The sequence below is a fragment of the Dicentrarchus labrax genome, unplaced genomic scaffold, assembly GCF_905237075.1.
Source record: "Dicentrarchus labrax unplaced genomic scaffold, dlabrax2021, whole genome shotgun sequence".
Lineage (NCBI taxonomy): Eukaryota > Metazoa > Chordata > Actinopteri > Moronidae > Dicentrarchus > Dicentrarchus labrax.
The window spans coordinates 14,572,406-14,591,219 of record NW_026136717.1 but is presented as its reverse complement, the minus strand read 5'-3'; the positions used below and the strand labels follow the sequence as shown (position 1 = coordinate 14,591,219).

General features: G+C 40.3%; 19 non-coding genes across 19 annotated transcripts; 16 read left to right on the top strand and 3 right to left on the bottom strand.

Annotated features, from left to right (window-relative positions):
- The first annotated feature begins 1,204 nt into the window (after positions 1-1,204).
- On the top strand, positions 1,205-1,277 carry trnak-cuu (transfer RNA lysine (anticodon CUU)). Its single transcript has one exon. It is a non-coding gene; the product is annotated as a tRNA-Lys (tRNA).
- Positions 1,278-1,560: 283 nt separating this feature from the next.
- On the bottom strand, positions 1,561-1,634 carry trnan-guu (transfer RNA asparagine (anticodon GUU)). Its single transcript has one exon. It is a non-coding gene; the product is annotated as a tRNA-Asn (tRNA).
- Positions 1,635-2,932: 1,298 nt separating this feature from the next.
- trnak-cuu (transfer RNA lysine (anticodon CUU)) lies at positions 2,933-3,005 on the top strand. Its single transcript has one exon. It is a non-coding gene; the product is annotated as a tRNA-Lys (tRNA).
- Positions 3,006-3,953: 948 nt separating this feature from the next.
- On the bottom strand, positions 3,954-4,026 carry trnak-cuu (transfer RNA lysine (anticodon CUU)). The gene has a single exon. It is a non-coding gene; the product is annotated as a tRNA-Lys (tRNA).
- A 128-nt stretch (positions 4,027-4,154) lies between these two features.
- Positions 4,155-4,228, top strand: trnan-guu (transfer RNA asparagine (anticodon GUU)). The gene has a single exon. It is a non-coding gene; the product is annotated as a tRNA-Asn (tRNA).
- A 453-nt stretch (positions 4,229-4,681) lies between these two features.
- Positions 4,682-4,755, bottom strand: trnan-guu (transfer RNA asparagine (anticodon GUU)). Its single transcript has one exon. It is a non-coding gene; the product is annotated as a tRNA-Asn (tRNA).
- Positions 4,756-6,242: 1,487 nt separating this feature from the next.
- trnan-guu (transfer RNA asparagine (anticodon GUU)) lies at positions 6,243-6,316 on the top strand. The gene has a single exon. It is a non-coding gene; the product is annotated as a tRNA-Asn (tRNA).
- Positions 6,317-6,637: 321 nt separating this feature from the next.
- On the top strand, positions 6,638-6,711 carry trnan-guu (transfer RNA asparagine (anticodon GUU)). Its single transcript has one exon. It is a non-coding gene; the product is annotated as a tRNA-Asn (tRNA).
- A 1,985-nt stretch (positions 6,712-8,696) lies between these two features.
- trnan-guu (transfer RNA asparagine (anticodon GUU)) lies at positions 8,697-8,770 on the top strand. The gene has a single exon. It is a non-coding gene; the product is annotated as a tRNA-Asn (tRNA).
- Positions 8,771-9,096: 326 nt separating this feature from the next.
- On the top strand, positions 9,097-9,170 carry trnan-guu (transfer RNA asparagine (anticodon GUU)). The gene has a single exon. It is a non-coding gene; the product is annotated as a tRNA-Asn (tRNA).
- Positions 9,171-9,491: 321 nt separating this feature from the next.
- trnan-guu (transfer RNA asparagine (anticodon GUU)) lies at positions 9,492-9,565 on the top strand. Its single transcript has one exon. It is a non-coding gene; the product is annotated as a tRNA-Asn (tRNA).
- Positions 9,566-11,547: 1,982 nt separating this feature from the next.
- Positions 11,548-11,621, top strand: trnan-guu (transfer RNA asparagine (anticodon GUU)). Its single transcript has one exon. It is a non-coding gene; the product is annotated as a tRNA-Asn (tRNA).
- Positions 11,622-11,947: 326 nt separating this feature from the next.
- Positions 11,948-12,021, top strand: trnan-guu (transfer RNA asparagine (anticodon GUU)). Its single transcript has one exon. It is a non-coding gene; the product is annotated as a tRNA-Asn (tRNA).
- A 321-nt stretch (positions 12,022-12,342) lies between these two features.
- Positions 12,343-12,416, top strand: trnan-guu (transfer RNA asparagine (anticodon GUU)). Its single transcript has one exon. It is a non-coding gene; the product is annotated as a tRNA-Asn (tRNA).
- A 2,158-nt stretch (positions 12,417-14,574) lies between these two features.
- On the top strand, positions 14,575-14,648 carry trnan-guu (transfer RNA asparagine (anticodon GUU)). The gene has a single exon. It is a non-coding gene; the product is annotated as a tRNA-Asn (tRNA).
- Positions 14,649-16,033: 1,385 nt separating this feature from the next.
- On the top strand, positions 16,034-16,107 carry trnan-guu (transfer RNA asparagine (anticodon GUU)). Its single transcript has one exon. It is a non-coding gene; the product is annotated as a tRNA-Asn (tRNA).
- A 1,319-nt stretch (positions 16,108-17,426) lies between these two features.
- On the top strand, positions 17,427-17,500 carry trnan-guu (transfer RNA asparagine (anticodon GUU)). The gene has a single exon. It is a non-coding gene; the product is annotated as a tRNA-Asn (tRNA).
- A 573-nt stretch (positions 17,501-18,073) lies between these two features.
- trnan-guu (transfer RNA asparagine (anticodon GUU)) lies at positions 18,074-18,147 on the top strand. Its single transcript has one exon. It is a non-coding gene; the product is annotated as a tRNA-Asn (tRNA).
- A 569-nt stretch (positions 18,148-18,716) lies between these two features.
- On the top strand, positions 18,717-18,790 carry trnan-guu (transfer RNA asparagine (anticodon GUU)). The gene has a single exon. It is a non-coding gene; the product is annotated as a tRNA-Asn (tRNA).
- The last annotated feature ends 24 nt before the right edge of the window (positions 18,791-18,814 follow it).

Below are 18,814 nucleotides of genomic sequence, written 5' to 3'. Positions count from 1 at the left end.
GTTGTGTGTTTGTAAGTTTTAAATAAGTTGTGAGAAGTAATTAACGCAGGTTCACAAGGTCTGTGTCCAATAGATATATTTAACTTTATATTATATATTTATTTTGCACCTTTTACACAAATATGGAGCCCAAAGTGCTTCACATAGTAAATTAAACCGTATTAAAACAACCATAAATAAAAGTGTGCAAGGCAAATTAAGAATAAAATGTAAAACATGATTATTATATAAGTTTTTAACATAAAACATCATAAAAAATAACAAAATAAAATAATTAAAGTAACTGGTTTTCTCTTCTCGTTTACATAACACGAATTTTCAAGATAATTTTTAACATAACAAAAACATAGTTGACGGTATATTAAGTTTTCTTATGCTTTTACCACCATATATTTTATATCGATTACTCAAACTGTGACTGATGTTACATAGTTAACTGTTCAGGTCTCATGTTTGACAAGTGACATTCATGTTTTTTACTGATTATTGGTGCCCCCAGGTAGGACATTTTTTTGTAGGTCAACCCAGACGTCAATATCTCACGAGAAACACATCTAAAATGTAAGTAAAATAAATAATATTCCTGACATCAAACAGTCAGACATCAGTCAGTATCAATCCTTCCTGTCGTCCTCTCAGATTTGTGGCAAAGGATGAACACCAAGATTACAGATAGACAGCTTTCCTTTCAGCTGTGGTTAAAATAACAACAACTGTGGACAAAGCTGGTGGAAATATTACTTTTCTACTTTTTCTACTTTGTAAGCAGCCTCTCTACTATCTGCTCTTGTGTGTGTGTGTGTGTGTGTGTGTGTGTGTGTGTGGAGCTGAGAGACAGAGTGCAACCATAAATGACAGCCAAACTCGATAACACTTGGCACTGCTCCCTACATGATTATTATGATTAATGATCATTGCTTTGGTGCCCTCTCCGTCCTTGCACATGTCTGTAGTGGCTGTGCCGAACCCTGAACAGTGTCGTTCTGGTGGGGCAGTCGGGGGCATTGCTGGGGCTGTGTGTTATTGTGAGTGACTGATGGCTGTGTCACCGAGGGCTGGGAGGTTGGGAGTTAGGTGACCAATGATTTTAGAGGCATTGTGGGTTATTTTGAGGATGGTTCGGGCTGGCAACGGCAACCATGGTGACGTAGTAAGAGGAATAGTGGCATGAATTTAAACCCCGCCTCCGAGTGTTTCATCAGTCGCCCGGCTAGCTCAGTCGGTAGAGCATGAGACTCTTAATCTCAGGGTCGTGGGTTCGAGCCCCACGTTGGGCGCACAACTTTTTTTTTGTTTCTTGGTGGATTGTCAGACCGTCCTGATCTTATTGTGAATTACCTTTCAGGACTACTGGATACATTTAGTCTATTAAGTGTTAAACTAAAAGATTGATAGCTTGATTCTACCCAACTTCTTCTTCCTGTACTCTACACTTACTGTCTTTTCTCATGTTCTGCTTTAAAAGCACTTGTGTTGTCAAAATTACTGCAAACCTGTTAAAGGCAACATGTTAACAGAGCTTGTGTTTGTAAGTTTTCTGTGAAAAACTGAAAAAACTGCCGTCCCTGGGTGGGCTTGAACCACCAACCTTTCGGTTAACAGCCGAACGCGCTAACCGATTGCGCCACAGAGACCACATGCTCCGTGTCTTGTGACCAGAAGCCTGAATATGTGTGGTCTAATCAGTACGAAAGACCCTTTAGTGCAGCCACTTGGCGTGAAAGATTAGGGTATGGTACTCCTTTCCAATGAGCCAACCATTGACAGCATATATGATGGGTATTGTTAATGTTTCTGGGTCAGCGTTCTCTATTTCTCACTTAAAAGTTTCAGAAACACATTTTAGTGTACTGTTTCTCTGTAATACAAGATCGTGTGACCAGGTGAGCCACCATTGTTTCCTGCTACGCACCTTAATTAGTATCATTGGTAACACCTGTGTTTACCCTGTGTTTACCCTGTTAGAAAAGCACTATTGAGTGTGCATGCTGCCTCTTACAGTTGCTCCCGTCGTCCATTGTTATTCAAACAACAAACCTTTGGGTAACAAAGGACATCAAGGACATGCTGAATGCCAAGAAGAGGGCTTTTAGAGATGGTGATCGGGAGGAAGTGAGAACGATACAGGGGGATCTGAGAGTGAAGATCAGTGAGACTTTCTGGAGAGAGCCCACGGTCAAACCTCACTTGGACCCACTCCAGTTTGCCTACCAGCCCCGACCATCATCTTCCTGCTGAGTCACATCTACACCCACCTGGACAAGCCGGGAGAGCACTGTGAGGGTCATGTTTTATGACTTCTGCTAAGCTTTCAACACCATCCGGCCTGCTCTGCTGGGTTAGAAGCTGACAGCGATGGAGAGGTGGATGCTTTCCTCGTGTCCTGGATTGTCAGCTACCTGACTGGCAGACCACAGTCTGTGCTCCTGCAACACTGTGTGTCAGACAGAGTGGTTAGTAACACCGGGGCCTCGCAGGGAACAGTCCTTTCTCCCTTCCTCTTCACCCTCTACACCACAGACCTTTAACTACCACACAGAGTCCCAAGTTTTCTGATGTCTCTGCTGTGGTGGGGTGTATCAGCAGGGGTGATGAGAGTATAGGACTGTGGTGGGTATCTTTGTCACATGGTGTGAGCAGAACCATCTGCAGCTCAATGAGACAAAGACTAAGGAGCTGGTTGTGGACCTGAGAAAGGTCAAGCTTCCACTGACCCCTGTTTCCATCCAGAGAGTCAGTGTAGACACCGTAGAGGACTACAAGTACAAGCCATTTAGATTAGCTAGGAAGCTAAGTACAGCTAATAATATACTTTTAAATTATTCTTTTTTTTTAAAAGAAGTAAAATGTAGTTGTATATGACTTTAAAAATTGTATATGTCTAAAGAGAGTTGTACACAATTTAAACTCTACTTTCCAAAGTTTCCCATCAGCCCGGCTAGCTCAGTCGGTAGAGCATGAGACTCTTAATCTCAGGGTCGTGGGTTCGAGCCCCACGTTGGGCGCACAACTTTTTTTTTTTTCTGTTTCTTGGTGGATTGTCAGAGCGTCCTGATCTTATTGGGAATTACCTTTCGGGACTACTGGATACATTTTGTCTATTCAGTGGTAAACTGAAGGATTGATTGATTCTACCTAACTTCTTCTTCCTTTAGTTTACACTTACTGTCTTTTCTGCACTACCTTTGTTAACCGAGCAGTTGCAATCATAAAGGCACTTTCAGACAGAGCAGACACATCGTCAGAGGTTTATGTGTCAATGGTAGCACAATTCTGTTGATAAAAAGACTTGAAACTAGGGGTGCACGATAGTTATCGGGCCAATAACAGGAAATTATTACGTCATTCCGATAAGTCCGATATCATGATGAATAGCCCCGATAACATATATCATTTTGTCAACACGGCAGTGCCCCGCTCTCGTTGTGAGGCCTGAATGTCCTGCAGTGAATTCGGCGTTCAAGTGACGTTGGCATAATCAGAAAAACTTTTTCTGACTGGGAAAATTCAAGAATACCCCCTCATGTCGGAAAGAACATGTTAACTCGGTCATAATTTGGTAGTTGCTGACTTGAATTGATATCCACAGTATTTTTCCACGTTACACTTAAACAATAGAAACATGAACTTAAAAAGGCCGAAAGAACGACTAGCAAACGTTGGAACAGGGAATTACCATCACACCGGGAATGCAGCACAACGTGCTTACATTTGAAAACAGACAACATGGCGTTGATTGTGTGGGACTTTTTCAAAGTTTTTGAAGAAGACAGGTTGCTTGTTATTTGTAATAAATGTTCCAGTGCACACAAACACCAAGCAGACCAATCACAGTTGTTGTGGTCTCTGCAACATGTAATTACACACTCACACAGCGTTGATTCAATGCAGATGTATAAATAAGGGTTTAGCTGGTGCTTGTGCAGTGTTTTGACAGGATAACAAAACTGTTACGCCCAACGTGGGGCTCGAACCCACGACCCTGAGATTAAGAGTCTCATGCTCTACCGACTGAGCTAGCCGGGCGATGCAGGAGTGTGCCCCCCATTGCATCATCAGTCATTGTGCGTGTCTCTCTTTTGTGTATGTCCCATCCCCCGTTGCTGCAGAGCACATGAACAAAGACCCTGCACTGTGCTCCATGTGGCAACCTTGTCTCTGTGGCGCAATCGGTTAGCGCGTTCGGCTGTTAACCGAAAGGTTGGTGGTTCGAGCCCACCCAGGGACGAGTAGCTTTTCTTCCTAGTGCACTGTAATCCTAATGCGAAAGTCCTAATCCCCCCCACACTTCTGTTGTGTGATTTTCCCCCGAATGAAACATGCTTTTATTTGACAGGAAATGGGACATAGTTTCGAGGAGGAATGAAACTGGACTTGATTATAAATGAGACCTTCAGGACTGCAGTTTGAAACTGATTTTAGGCTTTTCTTAAGAGTTGTTGTCTGATTGTTAGTGATATATTTCAAAGAATCTGCCAGGTTTAGGAAAGATTAGGAGAGTGAGCAAAACAAAACAGCAGGATCAGTTTTCTAACAAAGCTGTAAGTCCACATATCTTCACCCACCCTGTTGTTCCTGTAACTTCCCCTCCCCCCCGTTGTCCCTGTTTACCTAACGGCTGTTGAGGCTGTACTTTGTCTTCTGACCAATTTTGTGTTGAGGAAAGGAAAAGAAAAGCAACCGTCCCTGGGTGGGCTCGAACCACCAACCTTTCGGTTAACAGCCGAACGCGCTAACCGATTGCGCCACAGAGACAGATGTCACTTTGTCCTCTATGTTTAAAATATGAAAATTGTGTGTGTCGTAAGGCGTCTGTATTGTGCATTTTTGGGGTTGGTATACAAGAGTGCAACATATACATGCATAGCTGTTTATACTAATAGAAAATGATGAATTGGCTTTCTTGGTTAAGTGAGGAACTTGCTCTTTAAACACATAAAGGTAAAGGGAAACAAACAACTATATTGTATGTGGAAATAAAGGAAAAATGTGTGACAAAACAAACCTGAACGACTTGAAACTTGAAACTTCACTACCTTTGGTCATAAGCAATACACCCACTGAGTGTGAAGTCTGTTGGATGAATGGTTCTTGAGATATGCAAAGAACACTTGTACACACAATGAATACTTCCTTTATAGTTTGATGATGCCACTACAGCGCCACCTATTGGGCAGATGGCACCAAATTTGTAATGGTCACTCAAACATCATATTTACACACGTCCGGCAAATTTTGTTGAATTAGCACAAAGTGTTTAAGGGATAGAACGTTTTTTGTAATATATGTCACAGCATTTCAGCAAACCTTGAAGGCTAACTATAGCCAAACTGGAATATAAAATATCTGAAAAAGTTACATTTTCCGGCAAACAAAAACCGGATTTGGGCAAAATTGAAAATGGGGGAAAATCAGTCTTAATGTAAATGCCTGTTGCTTATATGAATAGATTTGTCTTGACCCACAGAATCCAGGTATCTGAGACTTGCCGTTCAAAAATTACGGTCCATCATGGAAGTTTGCCACCATTGTGACCATCTTGGTCTTGTATCCAAAACAATTACATCAAAAGTCAGAGCATATTTGGAACTGACAGTTTAATTATGAACAAAAACACTTCAGTAGCTTCTGTAAGTATGTATAAATCTGTTCACATGTTTTAAATCTAGATAAATCCAGGAAATTTGGGTTAGCAGCATTATAACTGTTAATGCAGGAAATAGACCAAACAGGTAAAACGTTTAAGAAGAGAGACTATACATAATACACGTTTGCAAAGAAGGATTAAGGAATTAAAATTAATTTACCAAATTCATGGTCTGTAAGCTTTTCTTTGCCACAGGTGGGTGGAGCTTCAAGGGCGATGGCAGTGTTGCAATGTCAACAGGACTCATCATCCAGGTGTTATGTTAGCAGCATTATAAACAAAATTCAGGAAACAGACCCAAAAAGTAAAGCTTTCAAGGAGAGAAACTATAAATAATACACATTCCCAAAGAGGATTCAGGCATTGAATCTGTAAAATCAGTTAGGGATCCGTAATAAGTGTTTAAAATCTCTGCTTAAAACTACGCTGTAGTTTGTTATGATCCATTTAGTAACTGCTAACGGCATATGAAGACTCAATTCAAAATGCTATAGTTTCTACCATATTACTCGACTGACTTCGAGAAGTAGATAGTAAATATAGGTGGGTGGAGCTTAAAGGCCGAGGCCACGCCCCTCAAGGCCTTCTCACAGCGGTCTCTGTGGCGCAATTGGTTAGCGCGTTCGGCTGTTAACCGAAAGGTTGGTGGTTCAAGCCCACCCAGGGACGTGTTCGTCTTATCTAACCAATTAAAATCATGTAAATTTGTAAGCTGACGTCCATAATGAAAGATAAGGCTTCAAAAAATAAACAAAGAGCACATTTATAACATTGATGTCGATGTTGCAATGTGAACAGGACTCATCAGTGGTGTTACGTCCGTCTATCCAAAACAAGTACATTTAAAGTTTGAGTGCAATTTCAATTCAAAATGCCATAATTCAAGTTTCAACCATATTATTTAGCCTGATTTCTAGAAGGAAATAATAAATGTAAGGTGGGTGGGGCTTAAGGATATAGGCCACGCCCCCTCAATACAAGACCACAGTGGTCTCTGTGGCGCAATCGGTTAGCGCGTTCGGCTGTTAACCGAAAGGTTGGTGGTTCAAGCCCACCCAGGGACGTTTTCTTCATTGTAACATCATTATGAGGGTTAAGGCTTAAAAAAAAAAAAAGATCAAACGTATAACAGTGATGCCAGTATTGTTATGTGAACAGAACTCATCATCAGTAGTGTTATGGTCTAATCCAAAATCATTGAATTGCAATTGAAAAAATGTACACACCATGAGCATCTTCATAAATCAGCTTTCATGTTTTTCCAGATAAGAAGAAAAAAAATCTCATCAACGTTAAATGAATATATTGTAAAATATTTACGAAGAGAAACTATACATAATGAATAGGGGTGTAACGGTAGTCGTCCCGAACCGTCACGGTACGGGCGTCACGGTTCGGTGCATGCAGTCATACGACAAATACGTCTGAGTGAGTTTAAAAAAAAGTTGAGTCCTCACTTTAATCCAGGTGGCGGTAATGAGCCTAAAAGCTGCCAGAAACAGTCATTACAGAAGAAAAAGTAGTTACAAAAGAGGACGAAGAAGAAAAGTGATGGAAAGTGTGGAGTTGGAGGAGCCGCCGGCTTCATTTAAATCAGCTGTTTGGGAGCACTTTGGCTTCCCAGTACAATATAATGGTGATGGAATGCGAGGGGTGGACCGGACAAAGACTTTCTGCCGGCGATGTTTCACGGAGGTGCGGTATGTTGCTGGCAACACCTCAAACATGCTAACCCACATAAGACGGCATCACCCCGACATAGGGCTGCTCGATTATGGAAAAAATCATAATCACGATTATTTGGGTCAAAATTTAAATCACAATTATTCAAACAATTCTTTTTTAAACTTCAGAAACATGCTGCATTTAGTGGACATTTGTCAAAAAGACTTTGCAAGGAAGTCATCAGTTACACTTTCCTTTCCCCATAAACATTTGTAAGTAAAATATCTGAAAAAGTTACTTTTTCCGGCAAACAAATACCGGATTTGGGCAAAATTGAAAATGGGGGAAAATCAATCTTAATGTAAATGCCTGTTGCTTATATGAATAGATACGTCTTGACCCACAGAATCCAGGTATCTGAGACTTGCCGTTCAAAAATTACGGTCCATTACGGAAGTTTGCCACCATTGTGACCATCTTGGTCTTGTATCCAAAACAATTACATCAAAAGTCAGAGCATATTTGGAACTGACAGTTTAATAATGAACAAAAACACTTCAGTAGCTTCTGTAAGTATGTATAAATCTGTTCACATGTTTTAAATCTAGATAAATCCAGGAAATTTGCGTTAGCAGCATTATAACTGTTAATGCAGGAAATAGACCAAACAGGTAAAACGTTTAAGAAGAGAGACTATACATAATACACGTTTGCAAAGAAGGATTAAGGAATTAAAATTAATTGACCCAAATTACCAAATTCATGGTCTGTAAGCTTTTCTTTGCCACAGGTGGGTGGAGCTTCAAGGCCCCCCCCCCAATACCAGATGACAGTGGTCTCTGTGACGCAATCGGTTAGCGCGTTCGGCTGTTAACCAAATTGTGGTTCAAGCCCACCCATGGATGTTTTCTTCATAACCAACCAATTAACAGCACATAAATTATAGAGCTTGAATCCATAATGAGAGGTAGGGCTTACAGGAAAAGAGCTCCTCTACAATGGTGATGGCAGTGTTGCAATGTCAACAGGACTCATCATCCAGGTGTTATGTTAGCAGCATTATAACTCAAAATTCAGGAAACAGACCCAAAAAGTAAAGCTTTCAAGTAGAGAAACTATAAATAATACACATTCCCAAAGAGGATTCAGGCATTGAATCTGTAAAATCAGTTAGGGATCCGTAATAAGTGTTTAAAATCTCTGCTTAAAACTACGCTGTAGTTTGTTATGATCCATTTAGTAACTGCTAACGGCATATGAAGACTCAATTCAAAATGCTATAGTTTCTACCATATTACTCGACTGACTTCGAGAAGTAGATAGTAAATATAGGTGGGTGGAGCTTAAAGGTCGAGGCCACGCCCCTCAATGCCTTCTCACAGAGGTCTCTGTGGCGCAATTGGTTAGCGCGTTCGGCTGTTAACCGAAAGGTTGGTGGTTCAAGCCCACCCAGGGACGTTTTCTTCATAACTAACCAATTAACATCATGTAAATTACAAAGCTTGTGTCCTTAATGAGAGGTAAGGCTTCAGAAACAAAGTGCAAACATATAACTGTGAAGGCAGTGAGAGCAGGGTTCATCATCAGTATGGTCTTGTATCAAAAATGATTATGCATGTCAGTTGAAAGCTTGATTGCAATTGGGGGAAAAAACACATACCACCAGTGTCTACATAAATCAGCTTTTGCTTTATTCCAGATAACAAAAAATATTTTTGTCAACATTTTACAGGTGGGTGGAGCTTAAAGGTCGAGGCCACGCCCCTCAATCCTTTCTCACAGATGTCTCTGTGGCGCAATCGGTTAGCGCGTTCGGCTGTTAACCGAAAGGTTGGTGGTTCAAGCCCACCCAGGGACGTGTTCGTCTTATCTAACCAGTTTAAATCATGTAAATTAGTAAGCTGACGTCCATAATGAAAGATAAGGCTTCAAAAAATAAACAAAGAGCACATTTATAACATTGATGTCGATGTTGCAATGTGAACAGGACTCATCAGTGGTGTTACGTCCGTCTATCCAAAACAAGTACGTTTAAAGTTTGAGTGCAATTTCAATTCAAAATGCCATAATTCAAGTTTCAACCATATTATTTAGCCTGATTTCTAGAAGGAAATAATAAATGTAAGGTGGGTGGGGCTTAAGGATATAGGCCACGCCCCCTCAATACAATACCACAGTGGTCTCTGTGGCGCAATCGGTTAGCGCGTTCGGCTGTTAACCGAAAGGTTGGTGGTTCAAGCCCACCCAGGGACGTTTTCTTCATTGTAACATCATTATGAGGGTTAAGGCTTAAAAAAAAAAAAGATCAAACGTATAACAGTGATGCCAGTATTGTTATGTGAACAGAACTCATCATCAGTAGTGTTATGGTCTAATCCAAAATCATTGAATTGCAATTGAAAAAATGTACACACCATGAGCATCTTCATAAATTAGCTTTCATGTTTTTCCAGATAAGAAGAAAAAAATCTCATCAACGTTAAATGAATATATTGTAAAATATTTACGAAGAGAAACTATACATAATGAATAGGGGTGTAACGGTATTCGTCCCGAACCGTCACGGTACGGGCGTCACGGTTCGGTGCATGCAGTCATACGACAAATACGTCTGAGTGAGTTTAAAAAAAAGTTGAGTCCTCACTTTAATCCAGGTGGCGGTAATGAGCCTAAAAGCTGCCAGAAACAGTCATTACAGAAGAAAAGTAGTTACAAAAGAGGACGAAGAAGAAAAGTGATGGAAAGTGTGGAGTTGGAGGAGCCGCCGGCTTCATTTAAATCAGCTGTTTGGGAGCACTTTGGCTTCCCAGTACAATATAATGGTGATGGAATGCGAGGGGTGGACCGGACAAAGACTTTCTGCCGGCGATGTTTCACGGAGGTGCGGTATGTTGCTGGCAACACCTCAAACATGCTAACCCACATAAGACGGCATCACCCCGACATAGGGCTGCTCGATTATGGAAAAAATCATAATCACGATTATTTGGGTCAAAATTTAAATCACAATTATTCAAACAATTCTTTTTTTAAACTTCAGAAACATGCTGCATTTAGTGGACATTTGTCAAAAAGACTTTGCAAGGAAGTCATCAGTTACACTTTCCTTTCCCCATAAACATTTGTAAGTAAAATATCTGAAAAAGTTACTTTTCCGGCAAACAAATACCGGATTTGGGCAAAATTGAAAATGGGGGAAAATCAATCTTAATGTAAATGCCTGTTGCTTATATGAATAGATACGTCTTGACCCACAGAATCCAGGTATCTGAGACTTGCCGTTCAAAAATTACGGTCCATTACGGAAGTTTGCCACCATTGTGACCATCTTGGTCTTGTATCCAAAACAATTACATCAAAAGTCAGAGCATATTTGGAACTGACAGTTTAATAATGAACAAAAACACTTCAGTAGCTTCTGTAAGTATGTATAAATCTGTTCACATGTTTTAAATCTAGATAAATCCAGGAAATTTGCGTTAGCAGCATTATAACTGTTAATGCAGGAAATAGACCAAACAGGTAAAACGTTTAAGAAGAGAGACTATACATAATACACGTTTGCAAAGAAGGATTAAGGAATTAAAATTAATTGACCCAAATTACCAAATTCATGGTCTGTAAGCTTTTCTTTGCCACAGGTGGGTGGAGCTTCAAGGCCCCCCCCCCAATACCAGATGACAGTGGTCTCTGTGACGCAATCGGTTAGCGCGTTCGGCTGTTAACCAAATTGTGGTTCAAGCCCACCCATGGATGTTTTCTTCATAACCAACCAATTAACAGCACATAAATTATAGAGCTTGAATCCATAATGAGAGGTAGGGCTTACAGGAAAAGAGCTCCTCTACAATGGTGATGGCAGTGTTGCAATGTCAACAGGACTCATCATCCAGATGTTATGTTAGCAGCATTATAACTCAAAATTCAGGAAACAGACCCAAAAAGTAAAGCTTTCAAGTAGAGAAACTATAAATAATACACATTCCCAAAGAGGATTCAGGCATTGAATCTGTAAAATCAGTTAGGGATCCGTAATAAGTGTTTAAAATCTCTGCTTAAAACTACGCTGTAGTTTGTTATGATCCATTTAGTAACTGCTAACGGCATATGAAGACTCAATTCAAAATGCTATAGTTTCTACCATATTACTCGACTGACTTCGAGAAGTAGATAGTAAATATAGGTGGGTGGAGCTTAAAGGTCGAGGCCACGCCCCTCAATGCCTTCTCACAGAGGTCTCTGTGGCGCAATTGGTTAGCGCGTTCGGCTGTTAACCGAAAGGTTGGTGGTTCAAGCCCACCCAGGGACGTTTTCTTCATAACTAACCAATTAACATCATGTAAATTACAAAGTTTGTGTCCTTAATGAGAGGTAAGGCTTCAGAAACAAAGTGCAAACATATAACTGTGAAGGCAGTGAGAGCAGGGTTCATCATCAGTATGGTCTTGTATCAAAAATGATTATGCATGTCAGTTGAAAGCTTGATTGCAATTGGGGGAAAAAACACATGCCACCAGTGTCTACATAAATCAGCTTTTGCTTTATTCCAGATAACAAAAAATATTTTTGTCAACATTTTACAGGTGGGTGGAGCTTAAAGGTCGAGGCCACGCCCCTCAATCCTTTCTCACAGATGTCTCTGTGGCGCAATCGGTTAGCGCGTTCGGCTGTTAACCGAAAGGTTGGTGGTTCAAGCCCACCCAGGGACGTGTTCGTCTTATCTAACCAGTTTAAATCATGTAAATTAGTAAGCTGACGTCCATAATGAAAGATAAGGCTTCAAAAAATAAACAAAGAGCACATTTATAACATTGATGTCGATGTTGCAATGTGAACAGGACTCATCAGTGGTGTTACGTCCGTCTATCCAAAACAAGTACATTTAAAGTTTGAGTGCAATTTCAATTCAAAATGCCATAATTCAAGTTTCAACCATATTATTTAGCCTGATTTCTAGAAGGAAATAATAAATGTAAGGTGGGTGGGGCTTAAGGATATAGGCCACGCCCCCTCAATACAATACCACAGTGGTCTCTGTGGCGCAATCGGTTAGCGCGTTCGGCTGTTAACCGAAAGGTTGGTGGTTCAAGCCCACCCAGGGACGTTTTCTTCATTGTAACATCATAATGAGGGTTAAGGCTTAAAAAAAAAAAAAAGATCAAACGTATAACAGTGATGCCAGTATTGTTATGTGAACAGAACTCATCATCAGTAGTGTTATGGTCTAATCCAAAATCATTGAATTGCAATTGAAAAAATGTACACACCATGAGCATCTTCATAAATCAGCTTTCATGTTTTTCCAGATAAGAAGAAAAAAATCTCATCAACGTTAAATGAATATATTGTAAAATATTTACGAAGAGAAACTATACATAATGAATAGGGGTGTAACGGTATTCGTCCCGACCGTCACGGTACGGGCGTCACGGTTCGGTGCATGCAGTCATACGACAAATACGTCTGAGTGAGTTTAAAAAAAAGTTGAGTCCTCACTTTAATCCAGGTGGCGGTAATGAGCCTAAAAGCTGCCAGAAACAGTCATTACAGAAGAAAAAGTAGTTACAAAAGAGGACGAAGAAGAAAAGTGATGGAAAGTGTGGAGTTGGAGGAGCCGCCGGCTTCATTTAAATCAGCTGTTTGGGAGCACTTTGGCTTCCCAGTACAATATAATGGTGATGGAATGCGAGGGGTGGACCGGACAAAGACTTTCTGCCGGCGATGTTTCACGGAGGTGCGGTATGTTGCTGGCAACACCTCAAACATGCTAACCCAAATAAGACGGCATCACCCCGACATAGGGCTGCTCGATTATGGAAAAAATCATAATCACGATTATTTGGGTCAAAATTGAAATCACGATTATTCAAACAATTCTTTTTTTAAACTTCAGAAACATGCTGCATTTAGTGGACATTTGTCAAAAAGACTTTGCAAGGAAGTCCTCAGTTACACTTTCCTTTCCCCATAAACATTTGTAAGTCTCTGCGTTACCTGTTCAAACGAAAACAACGTGACAGAAGAAGACTGCAACTAGTGTCGCGACCACCAGCGCAAGTATAAATAGTTACAGCGTTCCGGGGCTTCACATTGTCGCACGACAGGTCGGGAACGGCGAGTATACTGAGCGCATGACTCGTGCTGTGCATGCTGTGGGGGAGGGACGATATACGCATGCACGAAATACGCAGACTGTGGCTGTGTCAGCCCCTGAATTGGGAAACAGCTTTTTTCTATACAACGTTGCACAACAGAAAATTTAAAAAAATATATCGTTTCCCCCCGATTTTATTAGTTTTGAGATTGCTTGGCCCCAAAATCGTAATCATGATAAAATTTCGATTAATTGAGCAGCCTTACCCCGACATATCTGTCACTGGTGCGAGGAAAAAAAGGTCTTTGGTGCAACAACTTATCCCCGCTGCTTTTAAGCCACCTCTTGACATTAACACTGACAGGGCCAAAAACATCACAGAAGCAATTGGCGTATATACATATCAACATCTATGCGCCCATATGCCGTAGTAGAGGAGCCCGGCTTCAAGTATTTATTAAAGGTGCTTGAACCACACTACAGTGTCCCAGCATCAGCAACAGCCCCATCAGTTTCTATGATCTTACCACTGAAAACAATGATCTTGAAATCTATGGGACAAAATGATGAGGCACAGTTTGAAGCAGTATCTTCCCCTCCACCAAAGAAGTCAGCCATGGCAGAACTTTTTAGCCCACTCTTCAGAACAGAGCAGAGTAACCAGCCAGATTGTCCAAAAAAGGACACAATACACACAATTCTAAACTTAGAAAATTCAGGTGAGGAAACAGACCAAAAAGGTAAAATATTTACGAAGAGAAACTATACATAATACACATTTCCAAAGAGGATTCAGCCATTGAATTTAAATAATTAAGCCAAGGTACAAGATTCCCGGTCTGTTAACTCTTTTTTGCCACTATGACGGATTTAAGAGAGATGATTGATGATCGATCTTACAGCTGTGTTATACTGTCGGTAGATCATTATCTGTCTGTAAAATCAGTTAGGGATCGATAACAGGTGAAGTAATAAATGTTAAAATCTCTGCTTACAGCTACCCTGTAGTCTGTAATAATCCATTTAGTGATTGCTAACTGCATATGAACACTTAATTCAAAATGCCATGATTAAAGTTTCTACCATATCATTCAGCCTGACTTTACATAATACAGGTAGGTGGGGCTTAAAGATCGAGTCCACACCTCCTAAATACTACTCCACAGTTGTCTCTGTGGCGCAATCGGTTAGCGCGTTCGGCTGTTAACCGAAAGGTTGGTGGTTCAAGCCCACCCAGGGACGTTTTCTTCATCGTAACATCATGTAACTCTGTAAGCTGGCGTCCATAATGAGGGTTATGACTTAAAAAAATAAAGATCAAACGTCTGTGATGCCAGTTTTGTTATGTGAACAGAACTCATCATCAGTATTGTTATGGTCTTGTTTAAAAAATGAAAGTTTGGTTGCAATTTTTTTCTTTTAAAAGTACCCACCATGGGTATCTACATAAGTCAGCTTTTGCTTTTTCCAGATAACAAGAAATAATCTCATAAACATTTAATGAATATATTGATGATCATTCATCAACATCAATACCCAGAGTAAAATTGACAGTTTAATAAAAAAATCACACTCCATTAGCTTTTATGTATGCTTAAATTAGTGTCCACGTTTTCCAGATGTCAAAAAAAAATTATATATAAATAGATCAGGAAATCTGCATTAGCAGCATTATTGCTCTAAATGTATGAAAGGCAGGAAAAACACCAAAAATGTAAAACATTTATGAAGAGAAACTATACATAATGCACATTTCCAAAGAGGATTCAGACATTGAATTTAAATAATTACATTCTGGTCTGTTAACCTTTCTTTGCCACTGTACAGTGGATTATAGAGATGATGATTGAGTGTACAGCTTGTTAAACTGTCAATAGATCATCTGTAAAATCAGTTACAGATCCATAACAGGTGGAGTAATAAATAGGGACGTCCTGATTAAGGTGTTTTAGCCCCAATCCGAGTAATTTAATATTGAGCATCTGCGGATACCGATGTCCTGATTCGATACTTGTAATTTCTTTTAGATCATAGCCTCCAGTCCACAGTGCACACGTAAAGTACATTGAAGTTGCTAAAATCAATCCAATGTATATGCTTGACAAACCCTCTGTAATCCTTTTGGCCTTGTCGCTGCCTGGAGGGAGATTCTCTCTCCAGTGTTTGGTGCTTCGATACAGCCTTTACCTGAGTTACCTGAATTAACTGTCTGTATTCTGTTGAGTGTTTATGTCCGTTATCTGTACATCTTTTGCGATGGCTGCACCGTGCATGAATGCTTTGTGTATAAAAACAGCTGAGTGATAACTGACGTAAAACAAAAGATCAGATCGGATCAATAAAGCTCAACAATTCCGATTAGTTAAAAAATGCCTTGGTCTTGACCAAACGCTGAGATCGGATTGGAGTTTAACACTTTTTAACACTTAAAATCTCTGCTTACAACTACACTGTAGTCTGTAATGATCCATTTAGTAATTGCTAACTGCATTTGAATACTCAATTCAAAATGCCATAAGTAAAGTTTCTACCATATCATTCAGCCTGACTTTTAGACAAAAATAGTAAACACAGGTGGGTGGGGCTTCGAGATATAGGCCACGCCCCCTCAACCACTGATCACAGTGGTCTCTGTGGCGCAATCGGTTAGCGCGTTCGGCTGTTAACCGAAAGGTTGGTGGTTCAAGCCCACCCAGGGACGTTTTCTTCATAATTAATCAATTAACATCATGTAAATTATAAAGCTTGTGTCCTTAATGAGAGGTAAGGCTTCAGAAACAAAGTGCAAACGTATAACTGTGAAGTAGAGATGGGGCCAATCCGATCCAGTATCGGTATCGGGACCGATACCAGCGTAATTCACGTATCGGAATTTCCCGATCCAACCTGCGCAGATATCCGATATCCATGAGCCATGTCTGCGTTTTAACGTTGTCTGCTGAAATGACTCCACAAGTGATTCCTGCCGGCCAGTCTGCTAGCTGGCTGCAAACTTTGGAATGGATTTCCGAACGGAGGCGCAGCTCAATGAGACACAGAGTTATGAGAAACGCCTCCGCTCAGGAAATCCCTTCCACAGTTTGCAGCCAGCTAGCAGGATAGCATTGTGTGGAAATACTTTACACTGCAAACACCGCAGAGCAAGACAGCAAAATGCAATGTTTGCAAAGCCGTAATTCAGAGATGCGGAAGCTCCCTTGCGTCGTACAACACTACGAACACAATCAAACATTTTAAAAAGCACCACACGAAACAGCACGAGGATTTTTTAGGCAAGCTGTCAGGAATCACTTCTAGAGTCATTCCAAAAACAAGTTAAACTCCAGGCAGACAACCTGAAAGCTAAAGGGATTACCGTGTGTGTGTGTGTGTGGGCGGCATGCATGTGTGTGTGTGTGTGTTCGTGTGTGTGTGTGCGTGTGTAAGATGTTTACACTTATTGCACTTTTCTTTTATTTCAAGAATTTAACAAATATTGACATGATAATAAATTTTAAATTTGAAACCCTTGACAGGATTTCCTGTTTTTCTGACTTCCTTTTCTGACCTTATACTTACCTCAAGTTGCCTTTTGGGACATACATGCATACATACGTACATATCATACTTGCCTGTTGAGAGGAGTTTATTTCAGCCTCATATAAAATCAACAATAATGATAATAATAATATTAAAGCAAACAGAGCTCTGGTATCGGAATAGTATCGGTATCGGCCGATATCCAAATTCAGGTATCGGGATCGGATCGGAAGTGAAAAAATGTGGATCGGTGCATCCCTACTGTGAAGGCAGTGTTACAGCGAGAGCAGAGTTCATCATCAGTATGGTCATGTATCTGAAATGATTACCCACGTCAGTTGAAAGCTTGATTGCAATTGCTGGAAAAAATACACGCCACCAGTGTCGACATAAATCAGCTTTTGCTTTTTTCCAGACAACAAAAAATATTCTCGTCAACATTTTACAGGTGGGTGGGGCTTAAAGATCAAGGCCACGCCCCCTCAACAGCTGATCACAGCGGTCTCTGTGGCGCAATCGGTTAGCGCGTTCGGCTGTTAACCGAAAGGTTGGTGGTTCAAGCCCACCCAGGGACGTTTTCTTCATAATTAATCAATTAACGTCATGTAAAATACGAAGCTTGTGTCCATAACGAAGAGTAGGGCTTACAGGAAAAGAGCTCCTCTACAATGGTTATGGCAGTGTTGCAATGTCCACAGGACTCATCATCAATGTTGTTATGTTAGCGGCATTATAACTCAAAATTCAGGAAAAAGACCCAAAAAGTAAAGCTTTCAAGAAGAGAAACTATACATAATACATGTTACAATCTATACCAAGGTACAAGATTCCCAGTCTGTAAACTTTTCTTTGCCACTACGACGGATTTTAGAGATATGATAGATGATCGAGTTTACAGCAGGGTTATACTGTCAATAGAGGATTATCTATAGAATCAGTTAGGGATCCGTAACAGGTGGAGTAATAAATGCTTAAAATCTGTAATGATCCATTTAGTAATTTGAAACTACATATGAAGACTCAATTAAAAATGCCATAATTAAAGTTTCTACCATATTACTCGACTGATTTCTAGAAGTAGACAGTAAATGTAAGGTGGGTGGGGCTTCAAAATTGAGGCCACGCCCTCTCAAAACAAGCTCACAGTGGTCTCTGTGGCGCAATCGGTTAGCGCGTTCGGCTGTTAACCGAAAGGTTGGTGGTTCAAGCCCACCCAGGGACGTTTTCTTCATAACTAACTAATTAACATCATGTACATTATAAAGCTTTGATGTCAATAGAGGATTGTCTTTGAAATCAGTTAGCGATCCATTACAGGTGGAATTAAAAGTGCTTAATATCTCTGCTTACAACTACGCTGTAGTCTGTAATGATCCTACATATGAAGATTCAATTCAAACTGCCATAATTAAAGTTCATACCATATTCGACTGATTTCTAAAAGTAAATATTATATACAGGTGGGTGGAGCTTCAAGATTCAAGAAAATACACACCATGAGCATCTACATAAATCACTTTTTTCTAGATAACCAGAAAATAATCTCAGCATTTAATGAATATATTGAGAAGTAAAAAAGAGATAAAAAGTGTCTACCATATTATCCAGCCCAAGATCAAGGCCACACCCCTTCAACAGCAAACCACAGTCGTTTCTGTGGAACAATCAGGTCAAATCAAAATGTCATAAGTTTCTACCATATTATTCAACTCAACTCATAAAAGTAGTAGTAAATACAGATGGGTTGGGCTGCAAGCTTTGAGTTAACCCTGTTGATACTGTAACACAGATGTCTCTGTGGCGCAATTGGTTAGCGCGTTCGGCTGTTAACCGAAAGGTTGGTGGTTCAAGCCCACCCAGGGACGTTTTCTTCATAACTAACCAGATGA